Here is a 14,578-nt window from a genome sequence, read left to right on the forward strand (position 1 = left end):
TTTTCCATCAATAGAATTTTAATTTCCTCTAATTCATTAGAGGGAAAAAAAAAAAAGGCTATGGGAGTTGGGATTATTCAGCCTGGGGAAGAGAAGCATCCAGGGTGACCTTTCTACAGCCTTTCAGTAGCTCAGGGGGCTCCAAGGGAGCTGGAGACGGACTTTGGACAAGGGGTAATGGCTTCCCACTGCCAGAGGGCAGGGTTGTTGGAATACTGAGAAAAGCTTCCATTGGAGAGTGGCAAGGCCCTGGCACAGGGTGCCCAGAGAAGCTGTTTGCTTCTTCCCTCAAAAGTGTGCAAGGCCAGGTTGGGCAGGGCTTTTGAAGCAACCGGGCCTAGTAGAAGGTGTCCCTTCTACAGGGACACCTGTAGGTGGGTATATACACCTGGCAGGAGGTACAACAAGATAAGTTTTAAGATCCTTTCCAACCCAAACCATTCCATGATTCTGTGATTCTATGGTATCCAAGACATATGGTGAAAAGTTAAATTTAAATCTGTTACTCGTGATTGGTAAATGGCTAAAAACTGAGTTTCATATTTGAGTTGTTTGACCCCCATCCCCAGTTGTGTATGAGCCTGAGCTAACCAGTCTGCAACTTTGGCCTGAGAACTTCATTTCCCAGAACAGCATTTAGCTCTGTTTACCCTGTTTGGCCTATTCAGGCCAGCAAGTTGTATCATTCCTCCTGACAGGGACTTCTCTGTGTGTTATTGTGAGGGTATCAAAAAATCACTGTGCATATGTGTGTAGTGGCTCTTTTAGGCCTTATGTCTGAAAGCTGTGCACAGCAGGACATTGAACTGTATGAAGGAATTAGGAAAAATACTGTTGAGAACTGTGTTTTGGTGTATTAGGTTTATGACAATCAATGAGTCTATTACAGATTGTAGCATCATCTGCTGTGCTCAGCTTTTGTCACATTGTAGTCAATGTCAGCAGCAGATGTTCAAAAGCAATATAAATCCCATCAGTGTAAGGACAAGGTAATTACCTAAATACATGTTCCTGAGGAACATGAGCCTGAGCTTATGCATCATATCAACCTTGTCCTCTTAGGTAATCAGAGTGTCTCTGTGCCTACCAGGAACTTTGTCTTGTCATCTTACCTTCAGGGAGGAACCAGTGTTTCTTTTCTGGTGTTGGAGAGGTTGACAACATTATCTGAGTACTGCAGTGCTGCGGACAGAGCAGCTGAACACCTTCCTGTTGCTCCTATGGGATCTGACCTGTTTTGCGGATGGGCTGGTTGGATGCCAGTCCTTTCCACCTGGCCCTTGGTAGAAGACCAGTACGATGCAGTTCTATTTCATTTGGCCATCCCAGGCAGGAAACTGTTCATTACCATCTCACCATTTGGTGGTGATCAATTTGACAAACGTGAAGCGAGAATTTAATTCTTACACTTTCCCTAGCTGTTCTGCAGTAGGTTTCAGACATGTTCTTGACTTCCATTCTTTGGTCTCTCTTGGCCAAGTCTTGAAAGATTTATACCTTCATTGGCTGGCTATCTGAGCTGCCAGACATTGGCCCAAGGTGTAATGAAATGAATTCACCTTTTGTAAAGCAGCATTTAGATTACATCACAACTCTGCCTTGGCCACGGCAGAGCCATGCTTTGATAGGAACCTCTCTGTCCATGCATGGAGACAGAACAGGCTTATTTGGGCTGTGTCCCACTGCTACAAACTGCTGAATTTCTCAGTACGTTTAGAGATTAAAGTCTTCCCACTGGAATTTCACCTTTATCCTCCTTTGGAGCAGCTGTTTTTCCTTGGAAACTCTCTTCCTAAACTTTGTTTAAATAGTTCTAGATCTTTCAGTTATACTGGTTATGACAGACAACCTCCCTTTTTGGTTTTTTTTTCTTCTCCTACCAGCAATATTTCCCTGAGTTTCTGTTCAGTCCCAGAATCTCTGCATCTTACAATGAGTGAAACAAGTCTGACTGCTCAGGTATCACAGGCAGTACCCCCTCATTTTTGAAGTCTCCAGTGCATTAGAAGGCAGCAGTTTGCTCTGGTGCACATAACTTTCCTCATAAATTACCTGTGAGTTGGTGGTTTGTCCAGTAGAGCTTGGGGAAACTGTACTGCTCTTCTTTAACCCTAAGGCTGAGTTTCTTACTCTGAAATAATCCCCAAGGCCCCTTGTAAAAGTAGTCTTTTGGTTCCACACTGTTCAAAATCTGTGTTTCTAGGCTGTGGTGTGTCTTCCCATGCTGTCCCATGTGGTGTTTGCTGGGTTATTTTGCATGTGCTTACTCTGGCATAGCATTTTGTTAAGCCTCTTTCCATTGGAGTCCAGGCCATAGCCTGAGGTCATTGAAGATTTTTTTTTATGTGGCCATTGTTCTGCAAGTTGAAGGTAACTGCTTCTACCTGTGTGGGCCTTGAGTCAACAATTGTTCTTTTTCTCCCTATTTTTTAAGAAGCTAGCCTGCTAAGCCAGTACTTAATGCAAGAGTCATCAAAGTGGTAAGTACTAGATTCTGCGCCAAACAAGTGCCATGAGTGCAGCAAAGTGTCTTTTTCAAATGCCTGTGAGGTCTCCCAGGTTAACTGTTTGTAGTTTTATTGTGTTTATGTGCATGAAGAAATGTAAAACTTTGCATTGTAGAAATGAGGTTTTCAGTATCAGAGTGAAATAAGCAGGTAGTGAAAAATAAATCTGAGACATTACCAGTAATCCCCAGGTGTTTACTGGTCCTGCACTTATGCTTTGTTTTTCTGGAAGGAAAAAAATGGTATTGCCTTTGGATGCATGGTCCTCTGTCTACCTCATGAAGGAAGCTGCTGAAGTTCTAGGTCAGTGCTGTTCTACTGAGCATTCACCTTGATACTTCTAAGAAGATTGGGTGCAGTTACAAGCCCCAGTAACCAGATTGGTATGGATCTCTTTTCCATTGCCCTGAGTTTGTACAAAGAATTTTAAAACAGCTTCCTTTTATGGGTTTGAAGTCATGTTTCCTCACAGCTTTTTGGTTCATTTTCATGTCATGCTATATGGTGCCTCTGCTGTACGATGAGTTCTCATTGTCTCCCAGTACAGAATGGGAGCTTCTGCCATGAGTACAGAATGCTGCTGCCTCCAATGTGGGGTGTTCTCCTTTAGACAGAGCATGCCAGTCTCACCCACAGAAAAGAGCTATGTCAAAAAGCATCAGAAGCAATTCCTTTTCTTGGGCATGAGTTGTATCTCCATGTCGATTCAATATAATCCAAGAACAGAACCCTGAAGTCAAGCATTTAGAAGGAAGTGTTTTCCTCCTGGTTTCTCCTAGTAAGGAGTTATTCCCTGTATGACGTGGGGCAGCCCTGTTTCTTGTGTTCATAGGCATGTCTGCCCAGCTTCTGCATCATTCGGATCAAGTAGCAGAGCAATTTGCTGACTAAATGCAAGTATCATGAAGTCGGACCTCTCTTCATAGAAGTGTCTTTTTCTCCTATGTTGGGAAGCCTAAATCCTGCAGTTCTTCTCTGGAACAGTAGTTTTATGAACATCCTGTGTATCAGTCCTTACAAGACATGAAGAGCAAGATGTTCAAAGATGAGTGCCTACACATCCAACTCAGAGTGTCTATTCAACCCAGGCTGATGGATGTGTTCCTGACATGGGTAGTTCAGGTAATTTCAGTCTGGTAACTTCAAAGCAACCAAAAACATACTCTTATAATGAAAAGCTTATGGAAATCTCTTGGGTGTCTCATGGTAGCAGTATGCAAGTAGATTGAGCTGTGGTACCAATGAAGAGACGAACAGATACATCACCACATCTGCTACAGAACATGCATGGGAATGCTATGGAGAGAGCAGGACTTTGCCAGTCATTCCCATCAAAGGATCTCTCAGTGGTGACTAGATAACTGCTCCTCTAGCATGTGGCTGGGAATGCCACCATGGATCAAATGTCTTTTGTCATCTCTGAAAACATTCATCTTCCCTAGCTTTAGCTCTAGACAAGTGCAAGGTGCATGAGAACCCTGGGCTGCCCTTTTGCCTTATAGGAATCTGACATCAACATGAAGGGCTGACTGCCTTGGTGGGAGAGAATGAGGGGAACTTCACAGATGTCTAATATATTCCCTGGAATGTTATCGTTTGTGGGAAGCTGGTCACTCTGGCAGTCAACAGATGGTGTGAGGAGCAGAAGTACTGTAGGAAAAAGCTGTCAGTCCTCTGTCAGTACACAGCCCTGGAGACTGTCCCTAGCCTGAGCTAGGACTATCAGGAAGCTGGGAAGTTCTTGGGAGGCCAAAAAAGAAGAATGTGAGGCAGTGTCATTTTTTCAGAAACTTCACCCTGAAGTTATTTATTTTCACTCAGGTCTTCCATCCAAACCTAGTTATTTTCTTTAAGAGAAACAAACTCAGGAAATGTTTTATCAGCACAGTTGGATCACCTCATAATGGTTTGACCAGTCCTCATCAATCCTATAATCCCATCAATTTGGAGGATATGTGATATAATCTTGCTTGTTCAGTACATTCTAAGCCCTGCTTCTTTGTCCTGCATTGGTGATCTGTATAATACATAATCTGCATAATATTTTGAAAAGACAAAGGATTTTGTTTTGTGAAAGTGGTTTTGCCTGTGTGCCTCTCCCAAACTCCTTCTCTAACCCTGCCCCACCTACTGTAAGGAAGAGCAGAGTATCTATAGGCTCACAGGAGTGTCATGGTGGCTTGTTTCCTACTGGCATGTGGGATAATGGGTTATGTGAAAGCCAATGAAGAGACTCCAGCATGTGCTGAAAGTCAGTTTTGCTGTTGCATCAGGTGGCGCTGGCTGAAATGTAGGAAAATACCTACATTAATGACAGTAGTGCAAAATTTAAAAGAAGTGTCTGGCTCTGGGCTGAGGTTAAATGGAGAGGTGACTGCTAGGCCAAAGAGATGCCAGCCCTGTCCAAAGGCTGAGCAAAAGGCAAGAAATAGCCAGACAAAGTGGTGAGAGTATCAGCAGTGCTGCCTGACTGGGATCACTCACCAAGGCTACAATCACTGAACAAGGGTACAAAATCAGTAAAAATTGAGCCAGGGAGAGAAATAACTGGGCTGGGTTGTTCAAATGGTGGGGGGAAATGGGGGCAAAATGGAAGGGAAAGCATGTGATGGGGCTGTTCGGGGCCAGGGTGAGCATGAGCGTGACACCAAATCTGCTAGGGTTCTGTGGGTGAGTTTGCCTTGCTTCTGCAGCCATGGTAATGGGATGTAAACCCCAGCATCACTGAACAAGTCCCCTGACATGGCAGCAGTGAGTGTGACTTAAATTAGCAGCTCAGTTCATCAGAATCTCAGTAAAGGCCATTTAAGAAATCTCAGTTTTGTCCACATCCCTGTGCAGCCCTCCAGACAGGACTGAAAGAGGAAGGTCACAAACTGCCCTCCCACTTCCTCGGAAGAGCTCTGGCAGGGTCTTTGAAGTCGACAGCACGTCTGACACTCCAGCATTCCCCACACTCCAGCACACCCAGCTGTTTGGTTCAAACTGGGAGATGACCCTTGCCAGGAGGGATTCAGCATTTCCAGGCCACAGGGATACATGCCATCAGACCTGTCAGTGCAACTCAGTCCTACCCGAAGTCCCAACTCCAAACGCTAAATGGGAAAGCTGCCTGAAAAATGAGAGAACACTTTTGCATCAGGAATTAGTGAAGGCTTTGGTATATAGTGTTCTTATGAATGTTCTGTTTGAAGAAAAATATTGTAATTAGCCAATATTCCACAGAATCTAAATATTTTGGTCTGAGACAGTACTTCCTTTTCCCGCCTCATAGAGATTTAATTATTTGCTGATTATGTGGCTCAGGTTCTGACCATGATGAGGGCTTCCCTCCACTGTTCACATGTAGCTAAGGTCTCCAGCCACTGTCATAGCAAGGGGGAGAAAATAATTTATCCTTAGTTAATCCTGGGAAACGTTTTCCATCTGACGGACTTATGCACTTCGAATGAGGAGTATGAAAGAACGCACATTGGAAGAGGATGGGACAATTGTGGGGCAGAAAACAGGCCTCCCTGCCCCCCTGCATCAGCTGTGCAGGGAAGGGGTCACTTGCCAGGAATGGGGGGCCCTTGAGCTTGTGAGATCGCTGGAGCTCATGGCATGGTGGAGAGTAGGCAGTGCGGGTCAAGTGCCACAACTGGAATTTGTCCCTGCCAGCTCCTCCCTGAGGTTTTTCAAAGCCTTTGCTTGTTGAGGGGCTTGCCTTCCCACTGGATGGCAAAGGTGCTGCCCAGTTTCATAGTGTGGAAAGGGTTTTAGGCACACCACATGGTCCCTGCTGTGGAGAAATATCCTGCCCTGCACCCAGGCTCTGCAGTGTTCACAAATGTCTGCTGGATTCATGGTCTGGAGATGCACCAGGCAGAGAGGAGTGTGATCCTGCACTCAGGGTTGGACTGCCATCAGAGCACACAAGTAGTTGGCCATGCTCTCCCCTCTCCTGAGTTTGTGGCTGAGCTGAGGTCAGGCTGCTGGGCTGTAGCTGTTGGAACAAGCAGGCACCAGCTTCCAGCTATGCAGATGGATGAACTTCCTTTTGGGATGCCAGTAACTGATAGGAGCTGGGTGTCTCTTGGGCAGGTGCTTCCCTGAAACAAGGAGAAAGATGAGAGGACTGGAGGCCAAAGGATTCAAGAGAATAAGTAACAGCATGCAGCATGTTGGTGCGAGTTCTGCCCAGCACAGGGAAGCACATTCAGCTGGGAGGCCATCACCCCAGCCTCGTGTTGAGGTGTAGCTGATGGGTTTTGGACCAGCTGGAGGCTCCTGCTGCCACTGAGGCTGAGCCACAAGGCTAGGCATAGGATGTGGGTTCAAGGAAACCTGGAGCAATGGTGTCCGTCACACATGGTAGTTGGTGGGACAAGCTGCCTGCTCTTTCTGCTTTTGGTGGGAAGTTTGGCAGTTACAATGTATGTTCTGTGGTGTTTCCTCAGTGACCAGTCTGGCAGTACCTGTTGTGTTTCCATGGGGTGGTTTGAGAAGTCCACTGTAGGAGCATCTTAAGAATTGTGAGGAATTTTTATAACATTGGATGGAGACTTTGATCCATTTTATGATCTTGGTGGATGTTGATAATATCCTTCATCATTCTGATGGTTCACTTTACCATGTGTACCTGGGGCCAGGAACATCTTAACAGGTACTGGGAGACGAGAAGGAGCTTTGTAACACCACCTGCTGATATGCAGGATGTTAAAGGTGTGTGGGCGTTAAGAATAAAACATAAATGCTGCGAGGTGACTGGGAGAAGCTTTGCTTTGTGACGGCTGTTTTTTGTGTCCTGCATCACAGCTGCTGCAGTGGGGACAGGAATGGGGCATGGTTTGGGTGGCAGGCAGAGCAGCTTCTTGAGAGACCAAACACAGCATAGGGGACATTGAAATGCAGTCACAACTTGTGAGGAATGGCAGAGTTTTTGTGAAAGATTATTTTAAGATTTCTTTGTGTGCCATCTTGCCACTGAGGAGGGAGAAGGAATATCATGGCAGGAGATAGCTGGATTGGGATGCACATGACAGCTGTAAATGAGTCAAAAGGAGCCGAATGCTGGTTTGTAACCGCCATACAAAATGGAGCTGCAGTTGACCCTAGTCACCAGAGCTGGCTGGCACCACGGGATGCTGGTGGGAGTTTTTGCTGCATACTTGTTCATACTGGCTTTGCAGTGGATAAATTAATCTTCTGTCTCCAAAGTTAATTGGACATCACATGTGAAATGCTGAGTGGAGTACTAGCAATCCCAGTTGGTCAGTGACTAGCATGGTGCTAGTAACTCCAAGGCTGTGGGTGTGATCCTCCCATGAGCCATTCACTCAAGTGTTTGACTTGATGATCCTTTTGGGTCCCTTCTGTCTCAGACTATTCTTTGGTTCTGTGAAAAGCTTTGTGAATCTCACTGTGTGTGAACAGGGCATTTTAATGCAACAGCTCAGCCTGTCTGCTGCATATTAGGCATAGCAGCAAGTATTAGGAGTCCAGTGCAAGTGTTAGCAGAGTCACAGCTGGGCAGGGAAGACTCCTGACCAGGTGGCTGTTTGATTCTTTGTTACGTAAGCTATCTAGACAGCTTTCATATCTGGGCTTGTGCAAAGCAGGGAGGAAGCGGAAAAAGGATGTTGGCAGTGTAGCGAGCTATGCATCAGAGAAAAGTCTACGAACCACTATGAAAATAATGGAAAAGAACAGTAACTAGTGAGATTTATTACAGCTAGGAAAATATCTGATGTTTTGCACACAGAAGGTGCAGCATTACCAAAAAATATCTCCTCATCGTGATCTCACAAAACTCGGGTAGTGCAAGAGGACACGGCATGGAGCTGAGGGAAGGGAGAAGGATGGTCCTGGAGAGGAGCAGCCTTGAAGAGTATACTCAGGAATATTTTTCCAAGTCTTCTTAATTCCTTCTAACTGTCCCAGGAAGAATCAAGTGTCTATAAGGAGAAAATATGTTCAGAAAAGAGTCTGGTCTTGAAACAGTTTACATGTAAATGAGACAGAAGGGCCTCTGCCTGAGACAGGTGCAGAGGCAAACAGACCTGTCACCAGAGAGTAACAGATGAAACCTCATCCTCTTGATCCATAAGGACATGGTAGTTCTGGAGCATGGGGCAGTCATCACCAACCACAGGCAGCAGAAAGCCCAGAGGTGTGACACACAGCCAGGCCCTTCACCTGTTGGTAGGACATGATCCATTGGGAGCAGCACACCCAACTGTCTTGTGTCAGCATGTGACGTGGCTCGTTAGCAAATACCAGGTCTGGTCATGTACAGGTGCTCCATAACATTACAGTTTCCAGGTTTCTTGGAGTCATATAGCATTGGTGCCTGTGATGCGGTTTCTACGCTGCCAGTGACCTCAAGAGAGCAACCTCTGAATGTGGAAGCAGATTTGTCCCCAGCTCCTCAGTCCTGGAGCTGAAACTGTGTCTCTAGCCAGGGCTGCCCATAGCCAGGGCTATGCCCTGCAGCCAGCCTGTGAGTGTGGGCCATGCTGAACCCTGCACTTGCGCTGTGTCTCCCTCCATGCAGGCAGTGTCACAGCTCCAGGACAAGCAGTCTGTTTGCCTTGGCACAAGGCTGCAGAGAAGACCTGGGCAGTCCAGGGGGTTTGGCCACCTCTACCCAGGTCTGTTTGGCCTTGCTTGTGGCAAGTGGCACTTGATTGTGGCACAGTAGTGCTACTTTGGTCTCTAGTCCCAGTGATCTGGGGGACCTTTTCCAAACCCATCCCTGCAAGAAGAGTCATTTCACTGTTGATATACAACTTGTAAATAAAGCCATTTTTTAGGGCACTCTGGAAAACAATTCCTCAATTGCCTCCCAGTGTATTGGTGGTTAAAACCCCTAACTCCTAACTGACAGGATTCTTGGAGATGCAGATGGCTGCTCTAGTCTTCTGAGAAAGCCCTGAAAGGGTTGGTGTGTTTCACAGAATAGTTTGGGCTGGAAGGGACCTCAAAGCTCATTTCATTCCACTGCCATGGGCAGGAACACTTTCCATTATCCCAGCTTACTCCAAGACCTGTCCAACCTGGCCCAGAACACTTACAGAGATGGGGCAGCCACAGCTTCTCTGGGCAACATGCCAGTCCTTTACCATCCTCACAGGGAAGAATTTCTTCCTAATATCTTATCTAAATCTTTCCCCTGTCAGTTTAAAACCATTGTCTCTTATCCTATCACTACCTTCCCCCTACTCCCACCCCCAAGTACTGGAAGGCAGCAATGAGGTCTCCCTAGAGCCTTCTCCAGGCTGAGCAGTATTTGAAGATGTCTAGAGCCTGGGTTTTAGGAGTAAGTGACCAAGAGTGGCATCTTTCCTGAACCCCTTTTCTTTTTCCAAATCCTTCCTTTCTTAGCCACAGCAGATCTCAACATTTGATTTATGGGCTTTTGAGGTGTCTTTAAAAGGGAAAAAAAAAGCTGTGTTCATTCAGTATGACAGAGAAATTGGAAAGGCAGGAGGGAAGATTGCTGTCGGGTCACCTCTCTGGAATGTCCTGTCTGTGGAAATACTGAGGCAGCCTCCCTCAGTGTAACAAACGACTAGGGCTTCATGTGAGATCCCAGAGCTGCAGCTGAGCTGGAGCCTCCCTCTGTTCTGATAGCACAAAGATATTTCTCTCCAGCTTCAGATGGAGTTTCTGACATGTCCAGGAGTTGAGATCCCCCTGGGACCTTGTTTCTCACCACTGCTCAAGGCGCAGAGAAAATCAGGATGAGAGTCCTGTGGGTCAGCACGGCGGGAGGGATGCAACCCCTTGGAGGAAGGACAGTCAGACAAGGGACATTAGGAGGTCTGGGCAGGCTAGAGGGGAAATTCTGCAGCCTACCAGTGCCATCTAAGCAGGGGCACAGCTCCGTGGGAAGTTCAGATGCCACAGAGAGCCTCTGCAGCCCCTGGCAGCAGTGGCTGTGCAGCAGGACGGGGACCATGCGCTCAGCCTGGGTACACATGTTGCCATGCACAGATCCATCTGGAAATGCCAGCATACAGCAGGAAAGGGAGGTTCCCACTCTTCTTTGCAGGCTGGCAGCCCTGTGGTTGCAGGAGATGCTGACACCAAGGCCCTGACATTTTTCAAGCACTCTAGTGCTCCGGGCCCACTGCCAGGGAACAGGTTGCAGCCTGGGGAGTCATGTCCTGAGCAGATGCTAGTTCCACGGCAGCTTCTGCCTGTGGGCTCCCTCTGCTCCTGCTTGTGGCTGCATCCTGCACTGTGGGGTGCTGTGCAGTGCCCTGGGCTCCTGGGCTGCTGCAGTGCTGGGTATTGAGAGTGTTTTCCTCTCCCCTCCTTCCTGGGGCACAGGCAAGGTGGACTCATGGCCAAGAGGTGCCCAGGTAGGAGCAGGCTGTGTCAGAGACACTGCAGCAGAAGCAGATCCAGGCTCCTGTGGTAGATGTGGTGCTAAAGGATAGACCCACTGACTCCTGTGGCATGGCAGGGAATGGGACAGACTGTGCTCGCTTCACAGGATCCTTGGGGGGTTCTGTGCAGGACAGGGGCCAAGGGTCAGTGGAGTGAAATGGATTCAGTTATCTGGGCTTTAACTACTACAAGCCAAGGCTGTGGTGGGGCAGGAGCTCAGTGTCCCAGTGCTGCAACCCCCACAGCACAAATTGAGCTGGACCAGGGTGGGCATGGGCAGGAAGGGTGCTAACCCAGCACCTCATGTGCGGATCTACGCTCTGGAGAGGCTCCACCAGGAGTGCAGGTGCATGCCCTGAGCAGGCCAAGCCCCCGAGTACTCACCAGCATTACTCCTGTACCAGCACAGGCAACAGACAAGAGCCTGCAGACAGACGGATAGACCTGCCCGTTCTCTTCCTTGATGCAGGTAAAGAGGCACAACAGAGATCCAGTCCCCAAGACCCGCACCTGGAGCAAATTGCTTCTAGCTCATAGGGAAGTGGTGTGTGCTTTCCGCATGCCAGTCCCCATACCGGCCAGCCAAGTGGGACAACTGGAGCCCTCTGTGTGTGTGTGGCAGCACTGATCCTCCTTGGGCAATGTAGCACCCCAAAAGTGGGACCTTCCTTGTCACAGGGCTCCTTCCTATCCCAGATGAAGCAACACCCCTGGGCAGGTAGGAGGCTGCCCAGTGCCCCTGCCAGCAGCAGGATATGAGGGATCCATTACATCTGATCCTGCCCTGGCTCCCAGCAGGATGTGAATCACGCCTGAGAAATGGGGACATGTTTAGGCATGAGTACCCTGTCCTAAGCAAGTGGCACCAGTTCTGTGCAGGCAGGTAGTTCCTGTGGCTGGTCTGGCTGCAGAAGAGTTGCCATACTGCTGCCTTCCTGCTGCTGCTGCCCTCCAGCTGCACAGTGTGTCCCAGAACACTTTCCTGTGCATCAGTCTGGCCACTCTGTGCTGCCCAGCCTCCAGCCACACCCAAGGACAGCCCTTAACCCATCCCTTGAACTGACCCATCATGGGTGTACCCATGCCCAGGTTCTGCCATCTCTCAGAGGGCACAGCACTACATCCACCCCAAGTCCTGCTGCTCTGGCCTGTCTTCATGTCAGCCTCTGAATTAAACAACCTGCATAGTTTCCAGGGACTTACTGTCAAGGAGGATCTTGGCACATCATCACACCCAAGGCTGCAATTCTCAGGAGTGAGAGGAGGAAGAGGAGGCAGGGAGAGCCCAACTTCTTCAGCTCCAGGCAGATGGAGGAACTTCTCTCCTGACCAGATGAGCTGGGAACCAGGGGGGTACCTGCCATGGGGGGCCCTGGGAAGTAGGTCTGAGAGTTCCAAAACTCAACCACCATGATGTCACTGTTGAGTATAGCATGGTGTCCTGTGGGAGCTGCCCTGTTGTCAGCATACAGAGGAGTGGCAGCAGCATCAGGGTTCACATGTGCATGCCATGGGCAAACAGCACAGTGCAGTGAGGCCAAGAACTATCCTTCTCCTCCCCTTTTTCCTCCTCCTCTTCCTCTCCCTCTCCCTTTCCCTCTTCTTCCTCCTCCTCCTCCCCTGCCGCCCTTAGCTCATCATACTGCTTTGGTCAGCCAGGAGTTGGTGCCTGGCCCAAACATGCGCCTGGGGTGACAGGTCTCTCCTCCCTGACTTCCTCTGGGACTGAAGCCAGCCAGGTCAAGCCAATTTGTGATTTTGGGAGCAGTCACAAAATATTGGGGGTGTGGACAGTGGGATGGACATAGGTCTGTGCATGTCAGAAGTTCTCAGGAGAGGACGTAAGAAACCAGGAAAGCTTCAGGAGGAAGAAGAACAGATGGATTCCAGGACCCTCCTCTGCCCACTGCAGCCTGTGTGGCCCTGCACTGCCAGAGGGTCTGTGTTGCCAGAACAGCAGGGTAATGCTGGCCCCACACTGTGCTCCTGTGCGCAGAGGAAGGGCTATGCCCCAAATGAGATTTAATTTAATTTAATTTAATTTAATTTAATTTAATTTAATTTAATTTAATTTAATTTAATTTAATTTAATTTAATTTAATTTAATGAATTCTCCCTGCCTGGCACTACAGTCCCATCCCTAAGTCAGATAGGTGCACAGACCAGTTCCAGACATGTGCTTACACAATAAAATTCCATCACTGCTATTTAACATTATGTTTAGCATCCTCAAAGGGAACCCAAAGGATTCTTGCCCCTCCTCCCTTTGCTGCAGTTGTCCCCTGGCTGGGGGAGCCCCCAGGACCTGTGCACCCATCCAGGCCTCTGCCCCCTGATGCAGGTTCATCTCATCCACTGGGCAATATGACCACCTTTGTCAGCACAGAACACACAACAGCATGCTGTGATTGCTGCAAACTGGTGAGATCAGTCCCTCACCTGCCCTGCATCAATGTACAGGGCAGCCTCCCCACAGTCCTCCCAGAGCCTGGCCTGGAGCTGGAGCCCTGGGCTCTCCAAAGGGTTTGTAAATATCTCCTTGCTCCACTTCATGGAATAAGGAGGTCTGCTTGGAGTCTGTTCTTGGCTGTCTGCATGCCCACCTCACCCCCAGGAAGCCCTGCATATGCTGTGTGGTGGGTGGATCCTGGGGATGTGGCAGTGGGTCAGTGAGGATGTGACAGGATCACTACCTGGGGAATGGAGCCAGGAGTGGTGCACACCTGTGGGAGCACAGGCAGGATACATGCTGAGAGCTGTGCACCCAAGGCTACTTTATCCACACTGCTCTCAACATGCTTCTGCTTCCAGGTGCTCCATATGGGAAGACCATGCACAGATCAGTCTGGAAATGCCAGCACACAGCAGGGAAGGGAGGTTCCCATCCATGCTGCCAGCCACACATCAGTATCCATTGCCCTGCCCAGCACTGCTGCTGGCAGAAGGGCTGGGGAACAAACCTGATGTAACTTCAATAGCTGAAGGTTGGCAGTGGGGTCCCCCCATACTTCAAAGGCAGATGAGCTGCTGCCAGCTGTGCTGCCTGAAGGCCAGGAGCTGGTTATGTGGCAGTGCCTGTTGCCACGTGACAGCAGTGCTGCAAGTGATGCAGACACCTGAGTGTGCTGGTGCCTGGTCCCTGAGGGGCTGTGTGACAGCAGAGATGGAGGGCAGGGCAGACCCCTGTGTGGCAGGTCTGTGGCAGACATGCAAGGATCATCTCGCAAGTTAAGACGATGTTGCTGCTGAGACTGGCAGAGGGTGATGTTATGTTAGATGGCGCAGTGCTTGGAGGGGTTGGCTTTAGTTGCTTGGGCAGGGGCTGTCATGCTCCAGTGGAGCCCAATGCTGTTCAGGCCTGGAGAGTGGAGAGCTGCTGAGGAACGTAGGGGAGCAGAGCGCTCTGGGATTCCAGTGCAGCTGGAGACCCACCCTGCCAAATGGGCCTGATGTGAACCAACACGCCCAGTATGGAAACTGCTGAACCTTCTAGGCACTTCTACCACACCGCATCTTTCTGGCCTACTGTAGTGGGTTCTTCCCTGTGTCCGATGATGTTGTGATCCTGCTCCATCCCACCCATCTTCCCAGAATGCTGGGAACTCCCAGAAAAGCAGTGAACTTAATCTCCGTGACCTTTTCTGGAGAAGCCCCTTGGTGTCTGGGTTGCTGGACAAGGCAGGGATCAGCACCTC

Source organism: Taeniopygia guttata, chromosome 15 (genome assembly GCF_048771995.1).
Source record: "Taeniopygia guttata chromosome 15, bTaeGut7.mat, whole genome shotgun sequence".
Classification (NCBI taxonomy): domain Eukaryota; kingdom Metazoa; phylum Chordata; class Aves; order Passeriformes; family Estrildidae; genus Taeniopygia; species Taeniopygia guttata.